This window comes from Anomaloglossus baeobatrachus, chromosome 2 (genome assembly GCF_048569485.1).
Source record: "Anomaloglossus baeobatrachus isolate aAnoBae1 chromosome 2, aAnoBae1.hap1, whole genome shotgun sequence".
NCBI classification, from domain to species: domain Eukaryota; kingdom Metazoa; phylum Chordata; class Amphibia; order Anura; family Aromobatidae; genus Anomaloglossus; species Anomaloglossus baeobatrachus.
Genome location: NC_134354.1, coordinates 420690308 through 420712119, shown reverse-complemented (window position 1 = coordinate 420712119; position 21812 = coordinate 420690308). Strand labels below are relative to the sequence as shown.

The 21812-nt window shown below is 51.7% G+C and overlaps 3 non-coding genes and 6 pseudogenes across 3 annotated transcripts; all 9 read left to right on the top strand.

The window, feature by feature from the left end:
• The first annotated feature begins 1458 nt into the window (after window positions 1-1458).
• Window positions 1459-1654, top strand: LOC142293183 (U2 spliceosomal RNA). Its single transcript, XR_012751173.1, has one exon. It is a non-coding gene; the product is annotated as a U2 spliceosomal RNA (small nuclear RNA).
• Window positions 1655-2768: 1114 nt separating this feature from the next.
• LOC142292720 (U2 spliceosomal RNA) lies at window positions 2769-2895 on the top strand (annotated as a pseudogene).
• Window positions 2896-3579: 684 nt separating this feature from the next.
• Window positions 3580-3777, top strand: LOC142293193 (U2 spliceosomal RNA). Its single transcript, XR_012751181.1, has one exon. It is a non-coding gene; the product is annotated as a U2 spliceosomal RNA (small nuclear RNA).
• A 1114-nt stretch (window positions 3778-4891) lies between these two features.
• On the top strand, window positions 4892-4981 carry LOC142292698 (U2 spliceosomal RNA; annotated as a pseudogene).
• A 5439-nt stretch (window positions 4982-10420) lies between these two features.
• LOC142293112 (U2 spliceosomal RNA) lies at window positions 10421-10629 on the top strand (annotated as a pseudogene).
• Window positions 10630-11743: 1114 nt separating this feature from the next.
• Window positions 11744-11934, top strand: LOC142292445 (U2 spliceosomal RNA). Its single transcript, XR_012750607.1, has one exon. It is a non-coding gene; the product is annotated as a U2 spliceosomal RNA (small nuclear RNA).
• A 1114-nt stretch (window positions 11935-13048) lies between these two features.
• On the top strand, window positions 13049-13190 carry LOC142292751 (U2 spliceosomal RNA; annotated as a pseudogene).
• Window positions 13191-13972: 782 nt separating this feature from the next.
• LOC142292671 (U2 spliceosomal RNA) lies at window positions 13973-14149 on the top strand (annotated as a pseudogene).
• Window positions 14150-20234: 6085 nt separating this feature from the next.
• LOC142292706 (U2 spliceosomal RNA) lies at window positions 20235-20341 on the top strand (annotated as a pseudogene).
• Window positions 20342-21812: the final 1471 nt, after the last annotated feature.

Here is a 21812-nt window from a genome sequence, read left to right as displayed (position 1 = left end):
TGTTAGTACGCTTTTCTGTGGTCTGCCTGTTGATGTATTTTCCGTTTGAACAGTGCACAACATGAAGAGACGGAACACTGGCGGCTTGTCACAATGCCCCCCGATGACATCACAATAGCGCTGCTGCCTAGAAAGACAGCTGCACAGCAGAAATTGCTCTTTGGGTAGGAGGGTGGGCTAGTGGAAGGAGGGGTCAAGCCGTTTTTTTCCCGGGTGGTAGGGGGATCACAGGACAAGGGATGCGGGGGGTGAGAAGGGTTCAGAGGGCAGGGTTTGGGGGCTGGGAAGTGAAGGGAAAAGATTAGGGTTTGGGGATGATGAAAGGGCTTTCTACAGGTAAGGATGGCAAAGGGTGGCAGTGACGGAAAGTCAGGCGACCTGTCCTGTCCGTCTTTTTGTATCATGAATTGGAAAGACTGCAAGGGGCAGGGGAGGTGCTTGTGCCCAAAAGGAGGAGTTATTCAGATTCATTGCAGTGGGCGGTGGCTGCAAAGCGCACCATTCTTCGTGTTTTTGCTGTGCAAAGCAGCCTTTTCAAGGGTTGGCTTGGGTGACAAAATGTCTTCTGTAGGCGTGGGTTTGTCTCCCTCTCACTCTCTCTCCCTAAGATGTGTCCGGCTGAGGCCAGGGTGCCACTCGAGGCCCAAACCAATTCTGGTTATCGCTTCTCGGCCTTTTGGCTAAGATCAAGTGTAGTGTTGTTCGAAGAGGTGGTTTAAGCTCCAGGCCACCTTAGTACAATGATACAATGCACACTGGAAGGTTGCGCTTGCTAGTACTCTGGGTGGATAGTATATTCATCTAGAGGAAAACATGGCCCTACCAGGATCGAGTCTATTAGACTGAGTAAGGGTGGGGGGCTATGGTACAACGTGCCCCAGGACTGACGACCCTGGAGTGAGTCTGAGCTTGCTGGCTTGGGACCCCGGCAAGCCTTGGGCTCTGTAGCACACCGTACCTTGCCTTTTCATACTTTTTGAGCATATTACCCTATCCCGGCCTTCTGGCTAGGAAGGGAAATTTTTATAATCCCGGTCGGAGGTCTGGTCAGCTTTGGGCTGAGAAACTAACACCCGGTTGGAGGTCTGGGTCAGCTTCGGCTGAGAAACCAACACCCGGTTGGAGGTCTGGGTCAGCTTCGGCTGAGAAACCAACACCCGGTTGGAGGTCCGGTTAGCCTTGGGCTGAGAAACCAACACCGGTTGACGGTCCGGGCAGTTTCGGCTGCGAAACCAACAACTAGTAGCTCTCTACTCCACTTGGGTAAGATGCCTGGGTGGACGCTGGGAGCAACGACAAGGCTCAACCAGGCTTCGGCTTGGGGGAGCACCGAAGATCCCTGACCCTTGCTGTGGCCTTCTGGCTCGGAGGGACGGGGTTGATTTTTGGGGACCCTCTCCTCACGGTGGGGTCCACACGAATCCTAGCCTTTGCACTGTTTTTGGTGTGACTTCGGTCATGCATTTTTTGTGGTGCTTTGGAAAGCTTCATTAAATCAAAATCTGTTCTTATCAGTTTAATATCTGATACGTCCCCTATCTGGGGACCATATATTAAATGGATTTTTAGAACAGGGAGATGGAAAAAGAGCTTGCTCTGTCCACTCCACGCATTGACCTGGTATTGCAGTACCTCCAGGAACGGTGCACCCCTTCTTAACCCAGTTTCCAAAAGCAGAACTCAATTCACCTGATTCATATTAGCACGATTAACGAATTGAAAGAAAGCAAGCAACTTCATATGCACCTCAATTTGGCCCATTCACTTTTCACTTTTTACTTGCTTTATTCATCCAAATAGCAAACTCATCACCACTCAACTTCACCAACTCTGCTATGTCCCGTGCAGTATCTTGTTCTCAGTCTAATCTAGATCATGTGCAATTGAATGGAATAGATCCCTTTTGGACAAAGTGGAGTCAGCTGCTGCAGTGACCACAGGTGTGTTGCAACCTGCTGCATAGCCTGATACCGCAATATAAGGAACGTCAAATACTAAGAATGGGCGACCTATGAAAGAATTAGTACTTTCATTAAGTATACTAAACCGGCTAATTGGGAATAGACAAACTGTAAAAAGCCCTCTGAGAAAGCCCCCCCTCTAACCTTTGTTAGTACGCTTTTCTGTGGTCTGCCTGTTGATGTATTTTCCGTTTGAACAGTGCACAACATGAAGAGACGGAACACTGGCGGCTTGTCACAATGCCCCCCGATGACATCACAATAGCGCTGCTGCCTAGAAAGACAGCTGCACAGCAGAAATTGCTCTTTGGGTAGGAGGGTGGGCTAGTGGAAGGAGGGGTCAAGCCGTTTTTTTCCCGGGTGGTAGGGGGATCACAGGACAAGGGATGCGGGGGGTGAGAAGGGTTCAGAGGGCAGGGTTTGGGGGCTGGGAAGTGAAGGGAAAAGATTAGGGTTTGGGGATGATGAAAGGGCTTTCTACAGGTAAGGATGGCAAAGGGTGGCAGTGACGGAAAGTCAGGCGACCTGTCCTGTCCGTCTTTTTGTATCATGAATTGGAAAGACTGCAAGGGGCAGGGGAGGTGCTTGTGCCCAAAAGGAGGAGTTATTCAGATTCATTGCAGTGGGCGGCGGCTGCAAAGCGCACCATTCTTCGTGTTTTTGCTGTGCAAAGCAGCCTTTTCAAGGGTTGGCTTGGGTGACAAAATGTCTTCTGTAGGCGTGGGTTTGTCTCCCTCTCACTCTCTCTCCCTAAGATGTGTCCGGCTGAGGCCAGGGTGCCACTCGAGGCCCAAACCAATTCTGGTTATCGCTTCTCGGCCTTTTGGCTAAGATCAAGTGTAGTATCTGTGAGGCTCGGCAGATGCAATGCACACTGGAAGGTTGCGCTTGCTAGTACTCTTGATGTATAGTATATTCATCTAGAGGAAAACATGGCCCTACCAGGATCGAGGCTATTAGACTGAGTAAGTGTGGGGGCTATGGTGCAATGTGCCCCAGGACTGACGACCCTGGAGTGAGTCTGAGCTTGCTGGCTTGGGACCCCGGCGAGCCTTGGGCTCTGTAGCACACCGTACCTTGCCCTTTCATACTTTCTGAGCATATTGCTCTATCCTGGCCTTCTGGCTAGGAAGGGAAATTTTTATAATCATGGTCGGAGGTCCGTTCAGCTTTGGGCTGAGAAACCAACACCCGGTTGGAGGTCCGGGTCAGCTTCGGCTGAGAAACCAACACCCGGTTGGAGGTCTGGGTCAGCTTCGGCTGAGAAACCAACACCCGGTTGGAGGTCCGGGTCAGCTTCGGCTGAGAAACCAACACCCGGTTGGAGGTCCGGTTAGCCTTGGGCTGAGAAACCAACACCGGTTGACGGTCCGGGCAGTTTCGGCTGCGAAACCAACAACTAGTAGCTCTCTACTCCACTTGGGTAAGATGCCTGGGTGGACGCTGGGAGCAACGACAAGGCTCAACCAGGCTTCGGCTTGGGGGAGCACCGAAGATCCCTGACCCTTGCTGTGGCCTTCTGGCTCGGAGGGACGGGGTTGATTTTTGGGGACCCTCTCCTCACGGAGGGGTCCACACGAATCCTAGCCTTTGCACTGTTTTTGGTGTGACTTCGGTCATGCATTTTTTGCGGTGCTTTGGAAAGCTTCATTAAATCAAAAAATCTGTTCTTATCAGTTTAATATCTGATACGTCCCCTATCTGGGGACCATATATTAAATGGATTTTTAGAACAGGGAGATGGAAAAAGAGCTTGCTCTGTCCACTCCACGCATTGACCTGGTATTGCAGTACCTCCAGGAACGGTGCACCCCTTCTTAACCCAGTTTCCAAAAGCAGAACTCAATTCACCTGATTCATATTAGCACGATTAACGAATTGAAAGAAAGCAAGCAACTTCATATGCACCTCAATTTGGCCCATTCACTTTTCACTTTTTACTTGCTTTATTCATCCAAATAGCAAACTCATCACCACTCAACTTCACCAACTCTGCTATGTCCCGTGCAGTATCTTGTTCTCAGTCTAATCTAGATCATGTGCAATTGAATGGAATAGATCCCTTTTGGACAAAGTGGAGTCAGCTGCTGCAGTGACCACAGGTGTGTTGCAACCTGCTGCATAGCCTGATACCGCAATATAAGGAACGTCAAATACTAAGAATGGGCGACCTATGAAAGAATTAGTACTTTCATTAAGTATACTAAACCGGCTAATTGGGAATAGACAAACTGTAAAAAGCCCTCTGAGAAAGCCCCCCCTCTAACCTTTGTTAGTACGCTTTTCTGTGGTCTGCCTGTTGATGTATTTTCCGTTTGAACAGTGCACAACATGAAGAGACGGAACACTGGCGGCTTGTCACAATGCCCCCCGATGACATCACAATAGCGCTGCTGCCTAGAAAGACAGCTGCACAGCAGAAATTGCTCTTTGGGTAGGAGGGTGGGCTAGTGGAAGGAGGGGTCAAGCCGTTTTTTTCCCGGGTGGTAGGGGGATCACAGGACAAGGGATGCGGGGGGTGAGAAGGGTTCAGAGGGCAGGGTTTGGGGGCTGGGAAGTGAAGGGAAAAGATTAGGGTTTGGGGATGATGAAAGGGCTTTCTACAGGTAAGGATGGCAAAGGGTGGCAGTGACGGAAAGTCAGGCGACCTGTCCTGTCCGTCTTTTTGTATCATGAATTGGAAAGACTGCAAGGGGCAGGGGAGGTGCTTGTGCCCAAAAGGAGGAGTTATTCAGATTCATTGCAGTGGGCGGCGGCTGCAAAGCGCACCATTCTTCGTGTTTTTGCTGTGCAAAGCAGCCTTTTCAGGGGTTGGCTTGGGTGACAAAATGTCTTCTGTAGGCGTGGGTTTGTCTCCCTCTCACTCTCTCTCCCTAAGATGTGTCCGGCTGAGGCCAGGGTGCCACTCGAGGCCCAAACCAATTCTGGTTATCGCTTCTCGGCCTTTTGGCTAAGATCAAGTGTAGTATCTGTTCTTATCAGAACAAACTGAGCTAGCTACACTTGACGAGATACGATCAGGGAGACGAGCTCCGAAGCCCAGCCGAGACCGGAAGAGGGAGATCGGACGGAAGAAGAGCTTGGCAGAAAGAAGCAAGAAGACGAAGGCTCGGAGAAGACTTGGGGAGACCAGAGGAACTTCGAGGAGGAACACAGCGGGAGAAGACACCCGGAGAAGAATCCAAGATCCAGCTCCGGGAACTCAAGCAGGAACCAGCCATGGCAAGCAAGCCAGAGAAGGCAGCCAAGAAGGCTCAGGACCCAGGGACCTCCAGGAAGGCTCATCCAGAGGCTTCTTCGGCCCAAGAGGCCCCTACCTCCGACGCCAGCCAGCCGGAGGGAGCCCGGACGCCGCCTGAAAAGGCTCCAACCCTGGAGCCTTGGATGCGGCAGACGGTCGCCCTGAAGCTAAAGGCGGTGGATGGTAGGTTGCCGGACATGTCCAGCGACGTGTTCTGCAAGAAGATGATTCTGGATCAGGGCTTCTCCAGGGCGGAAACCCTGAGTGTCCAGACCTTCATGACTGGCATTTTTCTGGTAACCTTTGCCACGGTGAATGCCTGCAGGAGATACTGGGAGGCGATGAACGCAGCGATGCCGGACTCCCCTTTTCATTCTTTTTTAGGATCCTGTCCTATACAGAGGGATGAGAAGAGGATCACGGTCTCCATGCGGAACCCGCACACCCCAGGAAGAGACATCTCCACGTTCCTGGGACGTCTCTGCACAGTGGTGAGGGAGCCATCCCACATCCTTAACGGCAACGGATTCTGGACGGGTAAGTGGTCAGTAACCGTTCGACTCTACAGGGAACCAGCATCCGAGGATGGTCTCCAGCACCTGCCCCCGACATTCTCTCTGGGAAACTCCTTTGGTCTCATCTACTACCCAGACATGCCACACAACTGCAGGAAATGTGGCGGGAAAGGGCATTCGATGAAGACCTGCAAGGAGGACGCCTGCAGGGTTTGCCGGGTGACGGGACACAGCTCCAAGGACTGCCCAAAGAAGAAGACTTGCAACCTATGTGGACAGGCGGACCACCTTTACAAGGACTGCCCACAGCGGGAGAAATCCTGGGCAAGGGTTGCCGCGGTGACCCAGTATCGGGTAGTCACAGCTTCGTCGACCAAGGCAGCTACGACCAAGGCCACAGAGGCCAAGGACAAGGCGGCCAAGAACCCGGCGACCGTGGCTCCAGCCGATGCCCCAGCAGCCACGGAGTCCAGGAAAAAGGGTAAGAAAACTGTTGCCCCCTCCCTGGTCCCCCCCCCTGTCACCCCTGTCCAAACCCCTCCCCCCCCGGCCAACCCTACTGAGGATTCCACTACCTCCACCTCATTTCCCTACTCCTCAGTTGGTCTCCTCACCCCCCCCCCAAAGCCCACTCTCCCTCCCCAGACCATGAGAGCAGAGGACCTCAGCACTCTTGCACTTTTCACCGAGGAGGATTTTCCAGCTCTTGTCTCCTCAGGTACAGGCCAAAGGAAAAGGAAGGTGGAAGATAGTCCTGTCGCAGAACCTTCCAAGCTGTTCATTGTGGATCCCAATCCACCCCAGGAAGAGGAGGATGGCCTCCTCCCAGAACCGGACGTGTTGGAGCAGATGGTGGAGTCCCTTGTGGCCGAAGAAGAAATGGAGGAGTCGGAAGCCACTGAGGCACCATCCCTGCTCGATCAGCTAGAAGAAGAGGGTCTGCTGGAGATACCCTTACCAGCAGGTGCCAAAGAGGAAGAACCGCCCGACCGGAGTGGTAACTAAGGCACACCGCCTGCGCTAACTTTCTCTTTCCTCCAATGACTGCTAACATTAACATCTTTTCCATTAATGTTAGGAGCATCAGAGACAAGTTCCGACGTCAGACAATTTTTGCGTTCCTTAACACTCAGTCTAGTGATGTATTTTTCCTGCAGGAATGCTCCCTTCCCTCCTCTAGGTCCTTCAACCATCTGGCCAGGGAGTGGACCCATGGCCCATCCTACTGGTCCGGCGGAGGCGACTGTAGGTCCGCGGGGGTCGCCGTGCTGATCAGGGGAAGCGCCTTCACATTGGACTCTGTTCAGGAAATCGTCTGCGGCAGGTTACTGCTCGTGGATGGCACCTGGGCGGGAGAACCTGTCAGGTTCATCAATGTGTATGCTTCTCCTGTGAAGAGCGATCGACTGGAGCTCCTCCAAGCCCTGCGCCCTCAGCTCGCTACCGCCAGGACGGTAGTGATGGCCGGGGATTTCAACTGCCCGATTGAGGAGGATGGACGCAGTTCTGGAACGGCTGCCAAGTTGGACGTCACATCCAAACTGCTCATTGAGATGGTGACCGAAGCCTCTCTTGTGGACGTTGTTGGCTCCATCGGACACGGATCCGTGAACTATTCATGGTGCCGATCCGATGGCTCGCTGCGTTCCAGGATTGACTTTGTGTTTACCTCTCGGGCGGTTGGGCGGAGTGGGCACTCGATGGTCCCCTGCTTCTTCTCTGACCACAGAGCCATTCACTTTCAAGGTGTGCTGGGCCATGGCTTCCCCATTGGCCCGGGCTCCTGGAAGCTGAACTGCTCTCTGCTGGAAAAGGGTGAGATTCTGGAGGAGCTTAGAGCTGCCTACTCCACGTGGCGGGCCTACAAGGCGGGCTTCCGGTCTGTTTCTGACTGGTGGGAATACGTTAAACTCGAGTTCCGTTTCTTCTTTCAGGCAAAGAGTCAACAACAGGCGTGTCTGAAGAGGAGGGACTTCAGGAGACTCCAGCGTGAGCTGCGTTCCCTGCAGGACCTTCTTCGATGCGGCTGGGACGTGAGAGAGGAGCTGGAGGAGACTAAGAGGAGCCTGAAAAGGCACTTCGAGGAGGAGTCCAAGCGAATTGTCTTCCGTTCCAAAGTGGAGAACCTGGAGAAGGGTGAGAAATGTAACTCGTTCTTTTTCAGGAAACTCCACGCCGGTCACACGCCCATGAATGAACTACGAGACGAGAGTGGAAGCATGCGACGCGGGAAAGAGAACGTGATGAAGGTCGTCAGCGACTTCTACAGCGAACTCTACGCCCGCAAGACTACTGACCCCGAGGCCGCCGATAAGTTCCTGTCAGGTATCACTAACCATCTTGACCCTGCAGACGCGGCGGCCATGGATGTTCCTCTGACGGTGGACGAGCTGCTCTCGGCCGCCAAATCCTTTAGTTCTGGCAGGACACCGGGCAGTGACGGCCTCCCAGCAGAGCTCTATGTAGCGCTGGGAGACCTAATCTGTCCGGACCTGTTAGGGCTGTATGAGGAGATGGTGGTGGAGGGCAGAATGCCTCCATCTCTGAGGGAAGGAATGGTCACGATCCTGTACAAGCGTAAAGGAGAGAGGTGCGACCTGAAGAATTGGCGTCCCATCACCCTTCTGAACGTCGACTACAAGATCCTGGCCAAGACGATGGCAACGAGATTGAAGACTGTTATCGGACGGATCATCCACCCGGATCAGACCTGCGGCATCCCCGGACGTCGCATCGCAGACAGCCTGGCTCTCATGCGGGACACGGTCGAGTACATCAAAGCCCGCCGGGTGCACGCAGCCCTGATCTCGTTGGATCAGGAAAAGGCCTTCGACCGTGTTTCCCATGAGTTCCTGGGCAAAGCTCTGCATAGGTTAGGTTTGGGTAACATGTTTTGCTTGTATGTCCAACTAATGTATTTTGATATTCACAGCTCGGTGTTGGTAAACGGCTGGAAGACTGACCCCTTCCCGGTCCTCTCAGGGGTCAGACAAGGCTGTCCTCTGTCACCTCTTCTTTTTGTTTGTGTTATAGAACTCTTTGCAGAGGCTATCCGGCGGAATGGAGAGATCAGAGGGATCACCGCACCAGGACCAGAACGCTTCGAGGTCAAGTGCTCGCTCTACATGGACGACGTGACCGTCTTCTGCGCGGACCGGCGCTCAGTCGACACCCTCGTCCAGACCTGTGAGACCTTCGGACGGGCTTCGGGAGCCAAAGTCAACTGCGGGAAGTCGGAAGCCATGCTCTTCGGGGACTGGCAGCCGGCCTCTTCCGCCCCCTTCCCTTTCAGCATCCAGCCGGATTTCATCAAGGTTCTTGGAGTCTGGTTTGGGAAGGAAGGAGCAGCCCTCAAGTCCTGGGAGGAACGCATGACCAAGATCACCCAACGGATCGGTCTGTGGAGCCTCAGACGCCTCACCTGTGAGGGCAAAGCACTGGTCCTGCGTAACGAGGTACTGCCCGTGCTGCAGTACACGGCCCAGGCCTGGCCCCCCCTTGCCACCGTGTGCAGGGCCATTACCAGGACGGTGTTTCGTTTTGTCTGGGGATCCAAGATGGACAGAGTAAAGCGGAGCATCATGTACAAGGATCCTCGCAAGGGTGGGAAGGGCGTACCCGATATCCCCACCCTCCTGCGATCCTCCTTCGTATGTGACTGCGTTCGCCGAACTCTGCGAGTCAAGAGAGGTTCCGCGGGTGGGTCCATGTCTCGCTTCTTCCTGCTCCCCCTTTGGAGACGGTTAGGCTGGGACAAGTGGGACAGCTCCTTCCCCTACAACTGGACGACGCCATGGTTCTACGGAGACGTGGTTCGGTTTGTGAGGGAACACCAACTGGAGGGACTCAAGCCTGATTTGTGGAAGCCAAAGACTATCCACAAACTCATCAGAGCCAAGGACGAAATGGAGAACATTCCAGGACTTCATCACGACACACTGGAGACTGTTTGGACAAACGTGTCATCGGCTGGATTGACCAACGGGCACAAGGACTTGTCATGGATGGCGATACAGGGCGGACTGCCCGTCCGGTCATTCATGCACGCCCGGAACCTGTGCAAAACCCGGTACTGCCCAAGGTGCCCCTTCGTGGAGGAAACATCGCTGCACGCCTTTTGGGACTGCCGTTTTGCACAGCGCCTGTTGGTTGCCCTGGAGGATGACCTGAGGAACTCCGTCCCCAGAGGGAGCCTATCATACCATTCCGTACTTTATGGACTCTTCCCTGGGACTCACACCGTTGGAGCCATCCAGGAGGCTTGGCGCCTTATGAACTGCTTTAAGGACGCTATTTGGGTCGCCAGGAACCGGCTCATCTTGAAGAGGGAGAGGATGTCTATCCAGGATTGCCGCAGGCTGATCCACAGCCTGCTCAGAGACTATTCCATCATGGACAGTCCGGACGACAGCGCCGAGGAGGAGGTTTAAACCTCTTCAATGCCCCCTCCCTCCTTTTCCCGTTATGTGCGTCTTTCAATAAAGCTTCGGGCCTGTGATTTCCCCACCCTATCCCCCTTTTCCCCTACCCCCACCCCCCAATCGCCGGTTCGTCGTTATTTATTGTCTAACTTTTTCTTTCAGCTTGAGTGTTATGGATAGCATAGGAGCGTGATGTATAGTTTAGTGCGTCGTACTCTATGGCTATGTAAGAATGATTGTATATTTCTGTGTGTACGGGGCTGCGGCACTGTACACGGTTTGTTACCTTTTTGTGAGTAGTGCATGATAATAAAGATGCTGTTAAATCAAAAAAAAAATCTGTTCTTATCAGTTTAATATCTGATACGTCCCCTATCTGGGGACCATATATTAAATGGATTTTTAGAACAGGGAGATGGAAAAAGAGCTTGCTCTGTCCACTCCACGCATTGACCTGGTATTGCAGTACCTCCAGGAACGGTGCACCCCTTCTTAACCCAGTTTCCAAAAGCAGAACTCAATTCACCTGATTCATATTAGCACGATTAACGAATTGAAAGAAAGCAAGCAACTTCATATGCACCTCAATTTGGCCCATTCACTTTTCACTTTTTACTTGCTTTATTCATCCAAATAGCAAACTCATCACCACTCAACTTCACCAACTCTGCTATGTCCCGTGCAGTATCTTGTTCTCAGTCTAATCTAGATCATGTGCAATTGAATGGAATAGATCCCTTTTGGACAAAGTGGAGTCAGCTGCTGCAGTGACCACAGGTGTGTTGCAACCTGCTGCATAGCCTGATACCGCAATATAAGGAACGTCAAATACTAAGAATGGGCGACCTATGAAAGAATTAGTACTTTCATTAAGTATACTAAACCGGCTAATTGGGAATAGACAAACTGTAAAAAGCCCTCTGAGAAAGCCCCCCCTCTAACCTTTGTTAGTACGCTTTTCTGTGGTCTGCCTGTTGATGTATTTTCCGTTTGAACAGTGCACAACATGAAGAGACGGAACACTGGCGGCTTGTCACAATGCCCCCCGATGACATCACAATAGCGCTGCTGCCTAGAAAGACAGCTGCACAGCAGAAATTGCTCTTTGGGTAGGAGGGTGGGCTAGTGGAAGGAGGGGTCAAGCCGTTTTTTTCCCGGGTGGTAGGGGGATCACAGGACAAGGGATGCGGGGGGTGAGAAGGGTTCAGAGGGCAGGGTTTGGGGGCTGGGAAGTGAAGGGAAAAGATTAGGGTTTGGGGATGATGAAAGGGCTTTCTACAGGTAAGGATGGCAAAGGGTGGCAGTGACGGAAAGTCAGGCGACCTGTCCTGTCCGTCTTTTTGTATCATGAATTGGAAAGACTGCAAGGGGCAGGGGAGGTGCTTGTGCCCAAAAGGAGGAGTTATTCAGATTCATTGCAGTGGGCGGCGGCTGCAAAGCGCACCATTCTTCGTGTTTTTGCTGTGCAAAGCAGCCTTTTCAAGGGTTGGCTTGGGTGACAAAATGTCTTCTGTAGGCGTGGGTTTGTCTCCCTCTCACTCTCTCTCCCTAAGATGTGTCCGGCTGAGGCCAGGGTGCCACTCGAGGCCCAAACCAATTCTGGTTATCGCTTCTCGGCCTTTTGGCTAAGATCAAGTGTAGTATCTGTTCTTATCAGTTTAATATCTGATACGTCCCCTATCTGGGGACCATATATTAAATGGATTTTTAGAACAGGGAGATGGAAAAAGAGCTTGCTCTGTCCACTCCACGCATTGACCTGGTATTGCAGTACCTCCAGGAACGGTGCACCCCTTCTTAACCCAGTTTCCAAAAGCAGAACTCAATTCACCTGATTCATATTAGCACGATTAACGAATTGAAAGAAAGCAAGCAACTTCATATGCACCTCAATTTGGCCCATTCACTTTTCACTTTTTACTTGCTTTATTCATCCAAATAGCAAACTCATCACCACTCAACTTCACCAACTCTGCTATGTCCCGTGCAGTATCTTGTTCTCAGTCTAATCTAGATCATGTGCAATTGAATGGAATAGATCCCTTTTGGACAAAGTGGAGTCAGCTGCTGCAGTGACCACAGGTGTGTTGCAACCTGCTGCATAGCCTGATACCGCAATATAAGGAACGTCAAATACTAAGAATGGGCGACCTATGAAAGAATTAGTACTTTCATTAAGTATACTAAACCGGCTAATTGGGAATAGACAAACTGTAAAAAGCCCTCTGAGAAAGCCCCCCCTCTAACCTTTGTTAGTACGCTTTTCTGTGGTCTGCCTGTTGATGTATTTTCCGTTTGAACAGTGCACAACATGAAGAGACGGAACACTGGCGGCTTGTCACAATGCCCCCCGATGACATCACAATAGCGCTGCTGCCTAGAAAGACAGCTGCACAGCAGAAATTGCTCTTTGGGTAGGAGGGTGGGCTAGTGGAAGGAGGGGTCAAGCCGTTTTTTTCCCGGGTGGTAGGGGGATCACAGGACAAGGGATGCGGGGGGTGAGAAGGGTTCAGAGGGCAGGGTTTGGGGGCTGGGAAGTGAAGGGAAAAGATTAGGGTTTGGGGATGATGAAAGGGCTTTCTACAGGTAAGGATGGCAAAGGGTGGCAGTGACGGAAAGTCAGGCGACCTGTCCTGTCCGTCTTTTTGTATCATGAATTGGAAAGACTGCAAGGGGCAGGGGAGGTGCTTGTGCCCAAAAGGAGGAGTTATTCAGATTCATTGCAGTGGGCGGCGGCTGCAAAGCGCACCATTCTTCGTGTTTTTGCTGTGCAAAGCAGCCTTTTCAAGGGTTGGCTTGGGTGACAAAATGTCTTCTGTAGGCGTGGGTTTGTCTCCCTCTCACTCTCTCTCCCTAAGATGTGTCCGGCTGAGGCCAGGGTGCCACTCGAGGCCCAAACCAATTCTGGTTATCGCTTCTCGGCCTTTTGGCTAAGATCAAGTGTAGTATCGTTCGAAAAGGTGGTTTAAGGCTCCGGCCACCTTAGTACAATGATGCAATGCACACTGGAAGGTTGCGCTTGTTAGTACTTTGGGAGGATAGTATATCCATCTAGAGGAAACCATGGCCCTACCAGGATCGAGGCTATTAGACTGAGTAAGTGTGGGGGCTATGGTGCAATGTGCCCCAGGATTGACGACCCTGGAGTGAGTCTGAGCTTGCTGGCTTGGGACACCGGCGAGCCTTGGGCTCTGTAGCACACCGTACCTTGCCTTTTCATACTTTCTGAGCATATTGCTCTATCCCGGCCTTCTGGCTAGGAAGGGAAATTTTTATAATCATGGTCGGAGGTCCGTTCAGCTTTGGGCTGAGAAACCAACACCCGGTTGGAGGTCTGGGTCAGCTTTGGCTGAGAAACCAACACCCGGTTGGAGGTCCGGGTCAGCTTCGGCTGAGAAACCAACACCCGGTTGGAGGTCCGGGTCAGCTTCGGCTGAGAAACCAACACCCGGTTGGAGGTCCGGGTCAGCTTCGGCTGAGAAACCAACACCCGGTTGGAGGTCCGGTTAGCCTTAGGCTGAGAAACCAACACCGGTTGACGGTCCGGGCAGTTTCGGCTGCGAAACCAACAACTAGTAGCTCTCTACTCCACTTGGGTAAGATGCCTGGGTGGACGCTGGGAGCAACGACAAGGCTCAACCAGGCTTCGGCTTGGGGGAGCACCGAAGATCCCTGACCCTTGCTGTGGCCTTCTGGCTCGGAGGGACGGGGTTGATTTTTGGGGACCCTCTCCTCACGGAGGGGTCCACACGAATCCTAGCCTTTGCACTGTTTTTGGTGTGACTTTGGTCATGCATTTTTTGCGGTGCTTTGGAAAGCTTCATTAAATCAAAAATCTGTTCTTTAAATCAAAATCTGTTCTTATCAGTTTAATATCTGATACGTCCCCTATCTGGGGACCATATATTAAATGGATTTTTAGTAGTGATGAGCGAGTACTAAAAAGCTCGGGTGCTCGAAGCTCGGGCCGAGCCTCCCAAGATACTCGTGTACTCGGCCCGAGCAACGAGCCCAATGTTATCCTATGGGAGACCCGAGTATTTTTGTGAAATGACCCCCCGGCAGCATGGAGAAACCCTAAAAATGGCACAAAAGTCTCAGAAGAGTGCTCAAATGACATGGCAACAGCATGGGGAAGAACCCTTGAAGCATTTATCACTCAAAAGTCACAGCTGTGAACAATTTTGTCCGCGTTTTACGCCATTTTTACGGACTCACCAGAAAACCTTCCAAAATGACCCCAAAATGATTTTTCATGGCGGAAATGTTAAGGGCACATACCCAATAGTGAGATAGAGCTGGTGTATGTTACTTTTTGAGATTAATACATGAAAGATTTTACGTGAAAACATTGTGTGGCACTCCGATGTCCCTGAGAAGAGACGTACATGAAGGCCTCTTGAGTCTAATGTGCCCATTTAGAGGAAGTGAGTCTTTGTAGTATTTTCCTTTGCCAGGGCAGTCCAAAATTGTGAGGTTCACCAATGCCCCTGCATACAGACGTGCATGATGGCCTGTAAACCTGAAGTGCCCATTGTAAGGAAGTGGGTCTATTTCAGTATAGCCCTTTGCCAGGGCAGCCAAAAATTGGGAGGCTCCACATTGTCCCTGGGTAGAGACGTGCATGAGGGCCTCAAAACATTAAGTGTCCATTTTAAGGAAGTGGGTGTATTTCAGTATAGCCCTTTGCCAGGGCAGCCAAAAATTGGGAGGCTCCACATTGTCCCTGGATAGAGACGTGCATGATGGCCTGTAAACCTGAAGTGCCCATTGTAAGGAAGTGGGTGTATTTCAGTATAGCCCTTTGCCAGGGCAGCCAAAAATTGGGAGGCTCCACATTGTCCCTGGATAGAGACGTGCATGATGGCCTGTAAACCTGAAGTGCCCATTGTAAGGAAGTGGGTGTATTTCAGTATAGCCCTTTGCCAGGGCAGCCAAAAATTGGGAGGCTCCACATTGTCCCTGGATAGAGACGTGCATGATGGCCTGTAAACCTGAAGTGCCCATTGTAAGGAGTGGGTCTATTTCAGTATAGCCCTTTGCCAGGGCAGCCAAAAATTGGGAGGCTCCACATTGTCCCTGGATAGAGACGTGCATGATGGCCTGTAAACCTGAAGTGCCCATTGTAAGGAAGTGGGTCTATTTCAGTATAGCCCTTTGCCAGGGCAGCCAAAAATTGGGAGGCTCCACATTGTCCCTGGATAGAGACGTGCATGATGGCCTGTAAACCTGAAGTGCCCATTGTAAGGAAGTGGGTCTATTTCAGTATAGCCCTTTGCCAGGGCAGCCAAAAATTGGGAGGCTCCACATTGTCCCTGGGTAGAGACGTGCATGAGGGCCTCAAAACATTAAGTGTCCATTGTCAGGAAGTGGGTGTATTATAGTATAGCCCTTAGGCAGGGCAGCCAAAAATTGGGAGGCTCCACGTTGTCCCTGGGTAGAGACGTGCATGAGGGCCTCAAAACATTAAGTGTCCATTTTAAGGAAGTGGGTGTATTTCAGTATAGCCCTTTGCCAGGGCAGCCAAAAATTGGGAGGCTCCACATTGTCCCTGGGTAGAGACGTGCATGAGGGCCTCAAAACATTAAGTGTCCATTTTAAGGAAGTGGGTGTATTTCAGTATAGCCCTTAGGCAGGGCAGCCAAAAATTGGGAGGCTCCACGTTGTCCCTGGGTAGAGACGTGCATGAGGGCCTCAAAACATTGTTCCCATTGCAAAGGAGCGGGTCTCCTGTCGTTGTAATGTCCATTCTGCAAAGAATGGGCGAAAAAATTTACCACTGGGGGTATACCTGAAACAAAGACCTAACTATTGTAACGGTCATCATGATGGTGCATGAGGAGAAGGAGGAGCAGTCCAGCGATTATCCAAAGTCAAGAAGTGTACCCATGGGTGAGTGGAGGTACATGGCAAACTTTAAATTCCGCTCTCATTTGCTGGTGGTGTGGTGAAGTCTGGCCCAATCCAACCCTTGTTCATCTTTATCAGAGTCAGCCTGTCAGCATTTTCAGTTGACAGGCGGGTGCGTTTATCTGTAATGATTCCACCTGCGGCACTAAAAACACGCTCTGACAAAACGCTAGCAGCAGGGCAGGCCAGGACTTCCAAGGCGTAGAGAGCCAATTCATGCCACGTGTCCAGCTTGGATACCCAATAATTGTAAGGCACAGAGGAATGTCGGAGTACAGTTGTTCGATCTGCAAGGTACTCCTTCAGCATCTGGGCAAACTTAGGATTTCTTGTGGCACTACCCCGCACCTCAGGGGCTGTGGTACGTGAGGGGCTGAGAAAACTGTCCCACATCTTAAAGACTGTTCCCCTACCTCTGGCGGATTGGACTTGTGCCTCTCTCGGCTGTACGCCTCGGTTGTCCACTGATTCCTGACCTATGCCGCTAGCGTTTTGTGAGGGGAATGCTTTGCCTACTTCCGTGAGTATGGCCTTCCGAAACTGCTGCATTTTGGTTGACCTCTCCTCCACGGGAATAAGAGACAAAAAGTTCTCCTTGTAGCGTGGGTCTAACAGTGTTACCAACCAGTAATGATTGTCGGCCAAGATGTTCTTAACGCGAGGGTCACGAGACAGGCAGCTTACCATAAAGTCAGCCATGTGCGCCAGACTCTTAACAGCCAGGACTTCAGTAGCCTGACCAACAAGATGACTGAACATGCTGTCCTCCTCCTCCTCCTCCTCCTCCTCCTCCTCCTCATCTACCCTGTCCTCTGGCCAGCCACGCTGAACCGAGGATATGACTGGTGTGCATGTCATATCCTCAATTTGGCCGGAGAGTTGCTCCATGTCTTCATCCTCCTCCTCGTCATAGTCCTCCACTGCACGTTGTGATGAGACGAGGCTGGGCTGTGTGTTATCACCCACACCCACTACTGTTTCTTGCTGCAACTCATCACGCTCCGCCTGCAATGCATCATGTTTGTTTTTCAGCAGAGACCGTTTTAGAAGGCAGAGTAGCGGTATGGTGACGCTAATAATGGCGTCATCACCACTCACCATCTTGGTGGAGTCCTCAAAGTTTTGGAGGATGGTACATAGGTCTGACATCCATCTCCACTCCTCAGGTGTTATGTGTGGAGTTTGACCCATTTCCCGACGGCTTAGGTGATGCAGGTACTCAACAACTGCCCTCTTCTGCTCACATATCCTGACCAACATGTGCAGAGTTGAATTCCAACGCGTGGGGACATCACACACCAGTCTGTGAGCCGGAAGATGCAAACGGCGCTGAAAGCCGGCAAGGCCGGCTGAAGCAGTAGGTGACTTTCGAAAATGTGCAGACAGGCGGCGAACTTTTACCAGCAGATCAGACAGCTCTGGGTATGACTTTATAAACCGCTGAACCACGAGGTTGAGCACATGGGCCACGCATGGAACATGTGTCAGCTGGCCTCGCCTCAAAGCCGCCACCAGGTTCCGGCCATTGTCACAAACGACCTTTCCTGGCTTTAGGTTCAGAGGTGTGAGCCAGTGATCTGCCTGCTGTTTCAGAGCTGTCCACAGCTCTTCTGCATTGTGGGGTTTGTCACCTATGCAGATTAGCTTCAGCACAGCCTGTTGCCGCTTCGCCGAGGCAGTGCTGCAGTGCTTCCAGCTTGTGACTGGTGTGGAGGGCACAGTGGATGAGGATGCGCAGGAGGAGGAGGAGGCTGAAGAGCATGACATTCCGGAGCTGTAGAGTGTGGGTGAAACACTGACTGAGGTAGGGCCTGCAAACCTTGGTGTGGGAAGGACGTGTTCCGTCCCTCGCTCAGACTGGGTCCCAGCTTCCACAATATTAACCCAGTGTGCCGTCAACGAGATGTAGCGGCCTTGCCCACAAGCACTTGTCCACGTGTCTGTGGTTAGGTGGACCTTGGGTGAAACAGCGTTGTTCAGGGCACGTGTGATGTTTTGTGACACGTGGTTATGCAACGCGGGGACGGCACACCGGGAGAAATAGTGGCGGCTGGGGACCGAGTAACGTGGGACAGCTGCCGCCATCAGGTCGCGGAATGCTTCTGTCTCCACCAGCCTAAAAGGCAACATTTCCAGCGCAAGCAGTCGCGAAATGTTAGCATTTAGAACTGTGGCATGTGGGGTGTTGGCAGTGTATTTGCGCCTGCGTTCAAAGGTTTGCTGAATGGATAACTGAACGCTGCGCTGGGACAAGGACGTGCTTGATGATGGTGTTCTTTCTGCGTAGGCAACTGCAGGTGCAGGAGTGGAGGAGGCTTGTTCGCAGGCAGCATGGACAGGGGATTGGCTCGCATGCACAACCAGCGAAGACGTAGCAGTGACATCAGCAAGCACTGCTCCTCGACTCTGTTGTACTTCCCACAAAGTCGGGTGCTTGGCTGACATGTGCCTGATCATGCTGGTGGTGGTCAGGCTGCTAGTTTTGGTACCCCTGCTGATGCTGGCACGGCAGGTGTTGCAAATGGCCTTTTTTGAATCATCTGGATCCAACTTAAAAAACTGCCAGACTCGGGAAGACCTAACATTTGTACAGGCACCTTGTGTCGTCGTGTTGTTCCGGGGAACGGTTGCCTGACTTCTGCCTGGGGCCACCACCCTGCTTCTTACTGCCTGTTGTGATGCTACGCCTCCCTCCCCCTGTGCACTGCTGTCCTCGCTCTGCATATCCTCCTGCCAGGTTGGGTCAGTTACTGGATCATCCACCACGTCGTCTTCCTCTTCCGCACCCTGCTCCTCCTCCTGACTTCCTGATAATTGTGTCTCATCATCGTCCACCACTTGTTGAGACACGTTGCCAACTTCGTGAGAACGTGGCTGCTCAAATATTTGGCCATCTGTACAGACGATCTCCTCATGACCCACTTCAATATGAGCTGGCGAGAGGCCAGAATGTGTGAATGGAAACGTGAACAGCTCTTCCGAGTGTTCAAGTGTGGGATCATTAATGTCCGAGGAGGACGTGTACTCAGCCTGGTGGTAGGAAGGAGGATCAGGTTCAGAAATGTGCGGTGCAGTATCACGGCTACTGACACTTGACCGTGTGGAAGACAGAGTGTTTGTGGTGGTGCCAATCTGACTGGAAGCATTATCCGCTATCCAACTAACAACCTGTTGACACTGGTCTTGGTTCAAGAGCGGTGTACTGCTGCGGTCCCCAAGAATTTGGGACAGGACGTGCGAGCGACTAGATGTGGCCCTTTGTTGTGGCGAAATTAGAGCTTGCCCACGACCTCGGCCTCTGCCTGCACCACCATCACGTCCACTTCCTTGTTCCTTGCCAATGCCCTTGCGCATTTTGCAATGCTGTGCACTGCTGACGTGTATATTCACTACTTGTGCGTTATATCAAAGTGTGTGGAAATTGCACAAAAGTGCACCTGTACGCTGCCACCAACAGGCACACACGTGCGGTTTTAAAAACCAAGCACGGACGCAATAATAACCTAACAGGTTTTTTTGGGGAGCGACAATTACAGTACAGACAAGTCAGACACTATCTGGACTGTTTTACACTGTGTACACCAGCCCCAGATATGAAGGCTGGTATACGGTCACCACTACCCTGCCTGCCTGCCTGCCTGTATACTGGTACAATAGTCCTGACAAGGACTCTTTTGGTCACTAGCCTGTATTCAGACCTGGCTATACCCTGCCTGTATATAGCAACAATAGTCCTGAGAAGGACTCTGCTACTGTACGCCGACCTGGCTATACCCTGCCTGCCTGTATACAACTAGAATAGTCCTGAGAAGGACTTTTGGTCACACTGTTTGCAGCCCTGCAACTGAAAAAGCTATAAAGGGCCGCAAAGCTTTCCCTGAATCAGCGACACTCTCCCTACACTGACTGTCAGAATAGCTGTGAGCAGAGCACAGCGCGCCGGCCGATATAAAGGCTCGGTGACGCTGTGCAGGTCGGCCAATCACTGCAATTCCACAACTAACAGGGCTGTGGCATTGCAGTGGTCTGCCAGCCAATCCCTGCATGAGGGCTGGCTCTCAAAAGAGCGCCAACATGCAGAAATGAAGACCACGAGTAAAGCACGAGTATCGCGAGATTACTCGGTCCCCGCCGAGCAGCCCGAGTACCGCGATACTCGTGCGAGTACCGAGTAGTGACAAGCATGCTCGCTCATCACTAATTTTTAGAACAGGGAGATGGAAAAAGAGCTTGCTCTGTCCACTCCACGCATTGACCTGGTATTGCAGTACCTCCAGGAACGGTGCACCCCTTCTTAACCCAGTTTCCAAAAGCAGAACTCAATTCACCTGATTCATATTAGCACGATTAACGAATTGAAAGAAAGCAAGCAACTTCATATGCACCTCAATTTGGCCCATTCACTTTTCACTTTTTACTTGCTTTATTCATCCAAATAGCAAACTCATCACCACTCAACTTCACCAACTCTGCTATGTCCCGTGCAGTATCTTGTTCTCAGTCTAATCTAGATCATGTGCAATTGAATGGAATAGATCCCTTTTGGACAAAGTGGAGTCAGCTGCTGCAGTGACCACAGGTGTGTTGCAACCTGCTGCATAGCCTGATACCGCAATATAAGGAACGTCAAATACTAAGAATGGGCGACCTATGAAAGAATTAGTACTTTCATTAAGTATACTAAACCGGCTAATTGGGAATAGACAAACTGTAAAAAGCCCTCTGAGAAAGCCCCCCCTCTAACCTTTGTTAGTACGCTTTTCTGTGGTCTGCCTGTTGATGTATTTTCCGTTTGAACAGTGCACAACATGAAGAGACGGAACACTGGCGGCTTGTCACAATGCCCCCCGATGACATCACAATAGCGCTGCTGCCTAGAAAGACAGCTGCACAGCAGAAATTGCTCTTTGGGTAGGAGGGTGGGCTAATGGAAGGAGGGGTCAAGCCGTTTTTTTCCCGGGTGGTAGGGGGATCACAGGACAAGGGATGCGGGGGGTGAGAAGGGTTCAGAGGGCAGGGTTTGGGGGCTGGGAAGTGAAGGGAAAAGATTAGGGTTTGGGGATGATGAAAGGGCTTTCTACAGGTAAGGATGGCAAAGGGTGGCAGTGACGGAAAGTCAGGCGACCTGTCCTGTCCGTCTTTTTGTATCATGAATTGGAAAGACTGCAAGGGGCAGGGGAGGTGCTTGTGCCCAAAAGGAGGAGTTATTCAGATTCATTGCAGTGGGCGGCGGCTGCAAAGCGCACCATTCTTCGTGTTTTTGCTGTGCAAAGCAGCCTTTTCAAGGGTTGGCTTGGGTGACAAAATGTCTTCTGTAGGCGTGGGTTTGTCTCCCTCTCACTCTCTCTCCCTAAGATGTGTCCGGCTGAGGCCAGGGTGCCACTCGAGGCCCAAACCAATTCTGGTTATCGCTTCTCGGCCTTTTGGCTAAGATCAAGTGTAGTGTTGTTCGAAGAGGTGGTTTAAGCTCCAGGCCACCTTAGTACAATGATACAATGCACACTGGAAGGTTGCGCTTGCTAGTACTCTGGGTGGATAGTATATTCATCTAGAGGAAAACATGGCCCTACCAGGATCGAGGCTATTAGACTGAGTAAGGGTGGGGGGCTATGGTACAACGTGCCCCAGGACTGACGACCCTGGAGTGAGTCTGAGCTTGCTGGCTTGGGACCCCGGCAAGCCTTGGGCTCTGTAGCACACCGTACCTTGCCTTTTCATACTTTTTGAGCATATTACCCTATCCCGGCCTTCTGGCTAGGAAGGG